The following is a 13270-nucleotide window of genomic DNA, read 5'->3' on the forward strand; positions in this document are numbered from 1 at the left end:
GTCCATGACCCGACCTCATTTGATAGAGAAGGTAACTCAATAATAAATGATATAGATCTTTCTTAGTGATCCCTTTGTATCTTGCATATAGATTTGGATCTTTTTCACCTTTCAACTAGAACTGATTCAGATGTCTTCTTTTATAGCCTGGTTCTAGTTCTTCCTTAAGAATTTAATTAGAAGTGGTAGATTCACGTAGTTCTTGAGTTACTTGACCAACATTACTCAGTTCAGTATCCTTGGTAGACTTAGGAATCCATTGTTGTCTCATCTGGTTTTGAATGTTATCAGCTTTTTCCTTCTTCTCATCTTTAATTTACCTGTATTCCTACATTTTTTGACAATATGACCAAGTTTTATACAAATGCAACATCTTATAGTGGTATCTTTATTCCTCATATGATGTTTAACACAATTCATACCAATGTTTCCACATTCTCTATGGTAATGACATCTACACTAGGTATTGTAATACCAACCAAATATTGCTTTCACAATTTGTTCTATATATTCATTGTCTTTGTTTTATATTTTGATGCCTTGTGTCCATGTTTCTTGCATTTATGAAAGTTACCCTAAAATTTTGGTTTCTCTTTGTATTCATTAGCTTTGTGACCAAGTTGATTGTAATTGTAGCATTTTCCATTGAATTTTTCTTTTCAATTACTCCAACATTTGTTAGATCTATGACCTATCTTCCCACAGTGATTACAAGTAGGTCTTTGATTCCTTTGAGCACCTTGTTTGGAGGATTCACCTTCTTCATTGTATCCAATTCCTGCTTTTCCTTTTTGCCTATAGAGGTTTTTTTCATTTAGTTGAACCATGTCTGCTTGAGATTTCATCATTCTTTCATTGATTTGCTTCTCAGTGTTTAGGTCATTTTTTAAAATTTTCATTGATTTTTTTTTAGATCTCATCTCATTTCTTATTCTTTCATTGATTTGTCTTTCAAAATTTAGATCATTCCTTAATCTTTCATTGATCTATCTTTAGCTCATGATTTCCTCATTTACATTGGAGATTTGATCCGTAAGGTCTACATGTTGGAGGGATTGGTTATGGATCTCATTGTTCCTTCCATCCATTTCTTCTTTTATCATGTTCCTCTATTCCAATATTTTACATAACCTTAATAACTGAATTTCTTGTTCTCTTTTTAACTTTCTTACTTTTTCTTCTAGGGAACCATTCTTCTCTAGGAGTTATTTGATCACATCATTTGCTTCATTTGAACTACTTGAAGAGAAAATAATCTTTAATTCTTTATTCAATGTAGAGATGATCATTTATTTGATTTTTAAGTTCCTTTCTTATTTTCAGGGATTGAGAAAGTTGCTCTTTAGCTTTCTTGAGCTGTGCAATGGCCATTTCTAGATCCAAATTTTCATTATCAATAGCCTTATTAAGTCTGAGTATCTCCATATCCTTGATCTTTGCTCAAGTTGTTAAATTTTCTCTTGAGAACCACAATGCTCTGAAACCAATTGTTAGAAATATTCAAGACTATGCTAAGTTATTGAGATGGGAGGGGTGAATCAATAACTTCTAAAACTTCTACCAATTTCAATAAACCAATTAGAATTTAATGCATCACATCTAATCTAATTGAATGCGTGAGAAACTAAAAATATAAAAGCATCCACAACACTTGGACACAATGATTTGGTGACCCAAAAACCTTCCAAATAGAAAGTAAAACTAGGGTAGGGATGATACCAGCAAACTTTAGTATTGCAGTATAAAGTTGGCCAATTAAGGCTTACATTGATCACTTCTGATGATTTTCTTTGTTAGGAGCAAGTATGACTGCTAGGTCCTCCTTGTGAGAGGATTTACAAACATACAATGAAGAATGCACTCGATAAAGTGATTTAGAAAAGACTGTTAGGTCTACATTGTTAAAGGATTTTGACTGGTTCACTAGTTAGGATGAAGTATTAGATCTCTGATTTGCAACTAAGTTTGCTAATAGAGATTCCTTGATGTACTAATCACCTTTCTATGATAGATTTTTCATAGTTGCTCCTTTTGCTAATATGGCCTTCATAAATCTTTATCTACTGCTTACATTTGCATTCTTGTACTTGCATTACATATTCATTACATTCCATTCTACATTGGATATGATACAATACATCACATATATACCAATCCAATATACAGAATTACAAAGTTGGCCATAACACAAGTTAACACAAATATTACAAAGTTGGCCCATATGAAGATACTCAAGTCCTGAAGACTGACTTGGTGAGGTTCTGATACTTAACATCCACTATCACTACTTGGCATCATTATGCTCTTAGTGAAAATAGAAGCTTGGTCCATACTAATCACTTTCAAGTTGTCTCAAACTTGGTTTCCATTGGTGACTCAGTAGATATTTTGCAACTTGGCAAACACTGAATTACTTGGTTACCATGGAGTGGCTTGGTCAACACTACCTTCACATTGCATGAACTAATAACTTGGTAGACACTGCAATGCTTAGTAACCACTGACTTCACATCACATGAACTATGAACTCGATAACCACTGATAAACTTGGTATACAATATCTGCTCACTTTGCACTACTAAACTTCACACTAACTGAATCTTCTTGGTAACCACTAGAAATAGTCCAAAGGACTCAATAGAAATTGTAGAAGCTTGGTGGCTATTAAATTAAATGGTAAACAATGTAAACTATTCAAAGAGCTCGGTAGCTATACAAAATCTAAATAAGTGTGTGTCTCTAATAACAAACTTGTCTAATATGTCAACATTTGTAACATATAAAATTTAGTTTGTTTGATGCAAGGCATTCCTCTTGTTACTTAGATAGCCTTTGATAGGGGTATCAACCCCTAGTTTAACTCTTAGATACTCATGCGTATTCTTAGATAATAATTTTGTGAAGATATCAACAATGTGCCTTTTTGTGTTAACATATTCCATCTTCACCTCCTTTTCTTAAACTAACTCTCTCAAGTAATGATACTTGATTGCAATGTGCCTAGTCTTTATGTGCATCACTGGATTCTTTGATATATTGATAACACCTATATAATCACAATAAAGTATCAATGGTACTATCATCTCTTCCTTCATTCCTTTGACTAGCTTTTTGATCCATACAATGTTTTTACAATTTACAATAGTAGCAACATATTCAGCTTCAATAGTAGAATGTGAATTGTAGATTTGTTTCTTGCTAGTCAATGTAAGAAGTCTCTTGCCCAAGAAAAATGGTCCTCTACTGGCACTCTTTCTGTTATCAATGTTTCCAGCCCAATTAGCATTAGTGTAGGCTCTCAATTCAAAATTTTCATTCTTCTTGTAGTATAGTCCAAACTCTTCTATTCCTTTTAGATACCTCATTATTTTTTTCATAGTCATTAAATTATTCTCATTGGGATTAGCAGAGAACCTTGCAACTATTCCTACAAATAATGCAATGTTAGGTTTGCTATGGGCTACATATTGTAATCTTCCAATCATAGACATATACAATGTTTGATTCATCTCAGCTGAATCATCATTCTTTGACAAATTATGTCCTATCACCATAGGTTTACTTTCTAGTTTGGAATCCTCCAATCCAAAAAAATTTAATATTTCCTTAACATACTTTGATTGAGTGATGTATATACCATATTTCATCTAATATACTTGCAAACCCACAAAGAACTTGATCTCTCCAAACATAGACATCTCAAATTTTTGCTTCATCTAATTTGCAAAATCCTTAGATAAAGCATCTTGACCTCCAAGAATGATATCATCAAAAAAAAAAGAAGATAACAAAATACCATTGCCTTTCTCTATCTTCATGTATAGATTGTTGTTATCATTAGTCCTTTTAAATCCAATCTTCACAAGATAGTTATGAAGTCTCTCATACCATACTCTTGGTGCTTTTTTCAAACCATATAGAGCCTTTTGTAATATATATACCATGTTCTTATTGTTAACATCAACAAAACTTTTTCAATTTTCTATGTAAATTTCTTCCTCTAATATTCCATTCAAAAATATAGATTTTACATCCATCTAGTAATCTTTAAAACCTTTGTATGTAGAATAAGCAAATAGAGTTCTTACTCCTTCCAATTTAGCAATATGAGTAAATGTCTCTCCATGGTCAATTCCTTCTTCTTCTGCATATCCCTTGCAAACTAATCTTTGTTCCTTGTGACTTCACCATTTTCATCTAGCTTATGTCTAAATACCTACTTGGTGCCAATCACTTTTTTGTCTTCTAGACTAGAAACTAGACTCCATGTTTTTTTCTTCTCTTTTTGTTCAATCTCTTCTTCCACGCCCTTACTCCAGTCTACATCTTCTAATGCATCTCTCAATGATTTGGATTCCTTCATGCTCAAAAAACGTGTATCATTTCTCAATCTATTTCTTATTATTGGTCTAGCAACTTCATCACCAATGATTTTAGTAGCATGATGATGTCTGTTCACATATTTAGACAATCTTGGCTCAGCTCTTGTTTCTTCATTTTATCTTTCAGCTTCACAATCACTATGTGCATCTCTATCTATTAGTTCAACATCTCTTTCATGTATATTAATGTCAAAATCATAATGTGTTCCTACTTCATTCTATAACTCGGCATCTAATTATTGCTCAGTACCTAAATGCAACTTGACATTCATAGGATGTGACTTGATAGTCACTGAAACTTGTTGTTGGTTTATAACATAATTTGCAAAATATTCTTTAGCAAGCATACCTTCATAAAAGTATATAAATGATTTGTATTCTTCTAGTTCTTTTATAGGTTCAGCATCATATACTTTTGTATATTCATCAAAATTTACATTTGCACTTTCCAAAATTTTACTAGTGTGAGTATTAAAACACTTATAAGCTTTACTTCTTGTGGAATATCCTAAGAATATACCTTCCTCACTTTTTGCATCAAGTTTACCATTCCTAACATCTTTAAGAATGTAACACTTACTTTCAAATACCTTAAAATATCTCACAATGGGTGAGTATCCATACCACAGTTCAAAAGGTGTTGAATGAGTACCTTTCTTTATTGGCACTTAGTTCAAGGTATAGACAATTTTACTTATAGCTTCTTTCTAGTATTTCAAAGCAACATTCTTCTCCATCATGAGTGTTCTAGCATAGTCCATTATATATCTATTCCTCTTTTTAGTTATCCAATTTTATAGAGGTGTTCTAGGGGTAGATGTCTATCTTTTGATTCCTTTGTCATTATGGAGTATCTCAAATTCATTTGATATGAATTCTCCTCTCTGTTAGATCTCAAACATTTTAGACTTTTACCTGTTTCCTTTTCAACTCTTACTAAATACCACTTAAACAAGTCAAACGCATCAAATTTTTATTTTAGAAACATAACTATCATTATTCTAGAATAATCATCAATAAGTAGCATAATGTACTTATCTCCTTTGTATCTTTTCACATCAATTGGTCCACATAAGTCATTATGAAAAATCTCTAGTAATCTTTTAGAGGTATAAGTTTTACTCTTAAAACATGACTTTTTCATTTTGCCTATCTGCCATTGTTTGCACATTACATTATTTGGCTTCTTCAACTTAAGAAAATTTCTAACTTTCTTCACGTTACTAATACTGACCAAGTTATCAAAATTAATATGAGATAACCTATTGTTCCATAGCCCTACATCATCAAATTTTACAACAAGACAAGTAGCATCCTCTATATCAAGATAGAGTATATTACTTCTAGTTTGATCAACCTTTCCAATCAATTTCCCATTAGTATCATATATCTTACCAATCTTGTTTTCAAACTCAACCTTACATCTTAAATTATTCAATTGTAACACACTCAAGAAATTATAGTTAAGTCCCTCAACATAGTAAGCATTGTCACATAAAATCTTATCTATGAGTTTGATAGAACCTTTTCCTTTTATCAAACATGGTGCATCATTACCAAATCTTACACTATTATCATCATAACAACTCAAGTTAATAAGCTTACTTTTTTCTATGCTCATGTGATGTGACCATCCACTATTAATGATCCATCTATCATTCTTATTCACACAAGTTAGAACTGCACTTGTCTCATCTTCATCATATTTGTCCTTCATTGAAATATACACCACTTCATCATTATGTTCATCAGAATCATCCTTCGTTTTCTCTCTAGCAATGTAGCAAGACTTCTTGCCTTTGTCTTTGTAGTCCTCATTGACTTCATCTCTTCTACTTTTGTATTTGTCACCACATCTGTAATTCTTCTTCTTTGGACATCTAGCAGCATTATGACCAACCTCATTGCAATTGAAACAAATGATAGGTAACTTACCTTTGAACTTTCCTTTACCTCTCTAGAATCTTCTTTCTAGTAGTGCTTCAAGATATTCTAGATCCTCCTCATCTGTATCACCATCACTAGACACATACTTCTTCTTTTTCTTCTGTTTCTTCTCTTCAATTTCCTTTAATGATACCTTATCTTTGAAAGTAGATTCAATACTCTCAGGTCTATAATTATCAAATTTAGATAGCTCAAATGTAGTGAGCCTACCTATTAGACTAGAAATGATATGACATTTTTTGTAACATCAAAGACAATATACAATTAATCAATTATTTCCAACAATCTCACTCTTTGGTGTTGATTGCAACACAATATGTCATAATGCAATGAAATTTTAGAGCAATAATAAATTAAGTAACATATCTTTATTTTAATTTTGATTCTCATCCATGATAACTCTCTCTATTAGTGTGGACTCCCTCTATCTCTAGTTTCTCCCTCTGTCAACAAAAAATCTGTCTTCAACATCTTCTTCTGATAGAAAAGTTTCCTCTTTTTTTTTTGTTTTGATATCTCCCCATTTGTCATCTCTTGAAGTGATAAAATTTCTTTGAGATATGACATCAAACTTCTCTCTCTTTGACATCTCATGCCAAAGATAATATTAAGTGAATATTAATGGACCTCATGCCCTAATTATTTTGTAATATGTCATTGTCAATATTGCATCAACTATCTGATCTTCAATGTGCTTTGGTTGATACATCACTAACTTCATTTAGTGAGATTTGGATAGGGAAATGACCCATAACTTACCTCTTAGATACATAAATGTATCCTTAGGTAATGGCTTAGTGAATATGTTTGCAATTTATTGTTTAGTATTCACATATTCAAATCTAACTTCTTTATCTTGTACCAATTCTCTCAAAAAATGATATTTTATAGCAATGTGTTTTGTTTTTGTATGCATCACTAGATTCTTTTATATATTAATCGCACTAGTGTTATCATAGTATATAACTACTGGATCCTTGATCTCTATCTTTATACCTACCAATATTTGTTTGAACAAAATTATATTAGAACAATTAAATATTACTACCACATATGTGGACAGATAAATATAAAAAAAAATTTTGCTTGTCCAAGACACTAGTATTTTATTAAGAAAGAATACTCCACCACTAGTGCTCTTTTTATCATCAACACTTCTTGCCCAATCAACATCTGTGAATACTTTTAAATCCAAATTGCCTCCTTTTTTGTACCATAAATCATAGTCTTTAGTAGCTTTCAGATATCTCAAGATTCTTTTGATTGCCATCATGTGATTTTCTTTAGGATTTTCTGAGAAGCTTACCACCATACTAACTGCTAATGCAATATTAGGCCTTGTATGCACTACATACTAAAATTATCCAATCATTGATCTATATGTAGTCTAATCTACCTCCTTATAATCATCATTTTTGGAAAGATTATGTCTAGTCTACATAGGAGTTCCAACTGGTCTTGTATCTTTCATTCCAAATTTATGTAGTATCTCTTTGATATATTTAGATTGAGTAATGTTGATACCATCTTTGTTCTACTAGATCTACAATCCAACAAAGAATTTTATCTCTCCAAACATAGACATCTCAAGTTCATTACTCATTTTTTCCAAAAATGATTTGCACAATTCATCATTTCCTATAAATAAAGTGTCATCCATGAGTATTTCTACCAACACAATCTTCTTGTCTGGTCCTTCTTTGATATACAAACTATTGTTATCATTTGTTCTTTGAAAATTAATCTTTATCAAGTAGTTATGAAGTCTTTTTTATTGAGCTCTGTAATTTTTTTTGAGACCATATAATGCTTTTTGTAATTTGCAAACCATATCTATTTTCTTGGGATCTACAAAACCTTCAAGTTGTTGTATGTAGATTTTCTCATCAAGAATTTTATTCAAGAATGCAGATCTTACATCTATTTGATAAACTTTAAATCCTCTATGAGCTGCATATGTTAGTAAAGTTGTGACACCTTCTAATCTTTCAATAGGAGTAAAAGTTTCACCATAATCAATACCTTCTTCTTGAGAATAACTTTTACATGTACTAACTTTTTTTTTTGTGGAAACTTCTCCATCTTCATTTAGCTTATTTGTAAATACTTGCTTTGTGTCAATTACATTTTTATACGTGGTTCTTGGAATGAGAGTTCATGTTCTATTCTTCTCTATTTATTCTATTTCCTCATTCATTACTTCAATCCAATATTCATTATCTGAAGCATCTTTAACATTTATAGGTTCAAATTCAGCAAGCAAACATGTATCTTTCAAAAAAAATTGTCATTCTTCTACCTGACTTGTCTCTAATGATCTAAGTAGGTGCATGATTCCTTTTGCCATATCTTACTAACATAGGCACTTTGGATTTGGATTTTTCTTCACTAATTTCTTCATGATCTTCTATATCAAGCTCGAGTTCCACTATCTATGACTTGGGTCCATTAGACTCAGTTTGTTCCTACAACAACTTGATAGCTTCTGACAGTGACTTGGGTCCTTTAGACTATGACTTAGGTTGCACTGATTGTAGCTCAGTAGCTTTTCAAGATTTTGGGGACTCAAGAGGTGAGGCCTCCTAACTTCTAGATAGATTTGGAAAGGTATCAAGTTCATAGTAAATAAATCTTTTGTACTTCTTAGGTTCTTTATTGCTTTTTTTTCACTATTTTCTACAACCTCATCAATTCTCACATGTGCACTTTCTATGATTTTATAAGTAGACAGATTAAAAAATTTGTATGCTTTACTTCTATAGGAGTATCCTAAGAATATGCCTTCATCACCTTTGACATTAAATTTACCTTTCCTGGATTCTTTCAAGATACAACATTTGCTACCAAATACTTTCAAGTAACTTACATTACATTTGTAACTATAACATAGTTCATAAGGAATTTTATTTGAGTCTCTCTTCAACTATACTATGTTTAACATATGCACTACAATATTGATTTCTTCCTTCCAATATTTAATTGCAATGTTCTTTTCTATCATCAATGTTCTTGCACAATTTATGATGGATATGTTCCTTCTTTCAGCTATACCATTCTACTAAGGTTTACCAAGGGCTGATACCTATTATTAATTCCCTTTTTAATGCAAAATTCATTAAATTCATTGGAAATGAATTCACTGCCTCTATATGATCTCAAACATTTCAACTTCTTTTCAGTTTCTTTTTCTAATCTTGCTAGATACCACTTAAATTTTTAAAAAGCTTCATATTTTTCTATTAGATACATTACAATCATCATTCTAGAATAATCATCAATAAAAAAAATAAAAAACTTATCTCCACTACAACTCTCTATTCCAATAGGTCTACATAAGTATGTATGTACAAGCTCTTAGACTTCTTCAAAATGATAGTTTTTTCTTTTGAAGTTAGTTTTTCCCATCTTACCAATTTTACAAGTTTTGCATAGTCCCATATCAAGTTTCCTTAAGCTAGGAATAACTCTTACTCTTTTGTTTTTTCTTATCTTGACCAGGTTATCAAAGTTTACATGACATAATTTTTTGTGCTAGGTAAAAAAACAAACCTCTATCACCCTTTTGTAAAGGAAAAGACTAACAAAAGTATAACTATTCACTTTCAATGATATAAAATTGGTATTATTATTTAGATTTTGATAATGATGTAAACTAATGAAATGTGTAGAAATTGATGAAAATTAGGATTATAATTTTTAATAATTATTTGGAATAAGATTTGATATATTTTCCTACTTTTTATCGATAATTTTTTAGTTGCTAAAAAATGTTGAACATTGGAGGTCTAGTTCCCACCACAAAACTATATAAAAATGAACTTAGCTTTCTTTGATCTCAGACTATGTCATAGATCACATATATAACTAGAACAAACAAAAATAAAAATTGGCTTTAGAACTATATTTTCTCTTTTATGATTCAAATTTCAACTCACCTAAAATTGATAGTTTTCATCTTCCACTACATTTTTTAAAACAAATTTATTCTAACCAAAAGAAAAATTATACATTCTAGGAGAGGTCACTCTCCTCTAGAACATCATATAATTTCAAATATCTCTTTAATATCATTTAATATTTTTTTCTTTCTCAAAATTGACATCTTTTTAAGTGTCAAAATATGTGCTTGTAGAACTTTTTAATTACAATATGGGTATGTGCAGGATCATGTGTACCAAACTATCGCCTTAAGTGGCAGTGAAAAATCAGAAAATCAGGGTTATGTCAACTTGACACATAATTTTAAAGTGGTTATGGACTTTATATCAAAAAGTTGTAAGAAAATAATCTGTAAGAAATTGAATGTAGTTTCTAAACTACTAGGCCTTATCAGGAGAAAAAAATAATTGATTGGTCAAAAGGTTGAATTTTAATGCAGTACTACAAAAATTTCAGGGCAAAAATAAATAGTAGGTGTATGTCTGACCACCTTAATCAAAATCAAATGATAATATTTTTTTAATATAATTATAGATATGAAAAGTAGACTCATTCCCGGATGTGACGCATATTTTTTGGTATTTTTATTCCAAATAAATAATTAAATATGAATTTTTTACCAAAATTTTTTTGAAAAAAAAAAGTCCCGTGTTTGACCACCTTAATTAATAGAAAATTTTACCAAATTTAATTTAATTTAATTTTTTCTTATACTAGGCGAAGCATAGAATGTGACACAACTTTTAGATTTAAAAAATGTTATACCGTTTAAAAATTATAGCTGTTTTTCAATCAGTATGTCAATCAGCACTTTACAATAATCTTCATTGATAATTAACTAATAAATAGTTATCGATCTCAGAATTTGACAGAAATTATATTGATGGAATCTTCAGAGCGATATTAAAAAACCCTTTTCATTTCATTCAATTTCAATCAAAATAACATTGTCAGACGACTACCTGAAGTCTGAGTATCACTAAAACCCTCTTCAAACACGTCTTTTGGGTTGACCGGGTAGGCTTGGTAAATACCAAGCCTAATCGGATATCAGATTTGAAATCAAATATCGGATTTCAAATCGGATATCGGATTTGAAATCGGATATCCGATATGGCTAGGTGAATTTTGGTGGGAAATTTGAAATCCCAACCCATTTTGGAAGGAAAACCGGATTTAAGACTTATAGCTTATGACTTATAAATTATTTTTGTTATATTACTATGTATATATATATATATATATATATATATATATATATATATATATTATAACGTAATGTAAAGATATAACATATAATATATTAATATATAATAATATATTATGTTATTCTCATTATAATCTATAAATATAATTTATATTATTATTATTTTTACTAAATATAATAACGTAATATTTTTATTAAATATAATAAAGTTATATATATGTGTGTATGTGTGTGTGTGTGTGTTATTAATATATATAATAACGTAATATATATTATAACATAATATTTTATAGCTTTTAATTTATTAAAAAAAAAATTATATTACTATGTAAATATGTATTATAATATATATTATATATATATATATATATAATAACGTAATGTAAAGATATAACATATAATATATTTATATATCATAATATATTATGTTATTCTCATTATAATCTATAAATATAATTTATATTATTATTATTTTTACTAAAGATAATAACGTAATATATATATATATATATATATATATATAAAATAACGTAATATTTTTATTAAATATAATAACCATATATATGTAGATATATAGATATATATATATGTGTGTGTGTGTGTGTGTGTGTGTGTTATTAATATATATTATTATATTAATATGTATGTTATTAATATATATGTATATTATTAATATATATAAGTCAAAGGGGGTCATAGGTTGACCTATGACCCCCTTCGACCCATTACATAACAACATATGTCCCTAGGGGTCTTAAGAACCCTAGTGACATATTAGAATCGTTCTTATGGGTCAAAGGAGGTCATAGGTTGACCTATGAACCCTTTCGACGCATTACATTACGACATATGTCCCTAGGGGTCCTAGGACCCCTAAGGACATATTAGAATCCTTCTTATGGGTCAAAGGGGGTCATAGGTTGACCTATGACCTCATTCAACCCATTAAATGATGACATATGTCCCTAGGGGTCTAGGACCCATAGGGACATATTAGAATCGTTCTTATGGATCAAAGGGGGTCATAGGTTGACCTATGACCCCCTTCGACCCATTAAATGATGACATATGTCCCTAGGGGTCCTAGGACCCCTAGGGACATATTAGAATCGTCCATATGCATCAAAGGGCATCATAGGTTGACCTATGACCCCATTTAACCCATTACATGACGACATATGTCCCTAGGCGTCCTAGCACCCCTAGGGACATATTAGAATCATTCATATGGGTTGAAGGAGCTCATAGGTTGACTTATTATCCCCTTCGACCCATTACATAATGACATATGTCCCTAGAGGTCCTAGGACCCCTAGGGACATATTAGAACCATTCTTATGGGTTGAAGGGGGTCATAGGTTGACCTATGACCCCCTTCGACACATTACATGATGACATATGTCTCTAGGGGTCTTGGGACCCCTAGGGACATATTAGAAATCGTTCATATGGGTCAAAGGAGGTCATAGGTTGACCTATGATACCCTTCGACCCATTACATGAAGACATTTGTCCCTAGGGTTCCTAAGACCCCTAAGGACATATTAGAATCGTTCATATGGGTCAAAGGAGGTCATAGGGTGACTTAGGACCCCCTTCGACCCATTAAACGATGACATATATCCCTAGGGGTTCTAGGACCCGTAGGGACATATTAGAATTATTCATATGGATCAAAAGAAATCATAAGTTGACCTATGAACCCCTTCGACCCATTAAATGATGAGATATGTCCCTAGGGGTCCTAGGACCCATAGGTATATATTAGAATTGTTCATATGGATCAAAGGGAGTC

Source organism: Cupressus sempervirens, chromosome 1 (assembly GCF_028749045.1).
Source record: "Cupressus sempervirens isolate cs-2001-9-10 chromosome 1, ASM2874904v1, whole genome shotgun sequence".
Classification (NCBI taxonomy): Eukaryota; Viridiplantae; Streptophyta; class Pinopsida; order Cupressales; family Cupressaceae; genus Cupressus; species Cupressus sempervirens.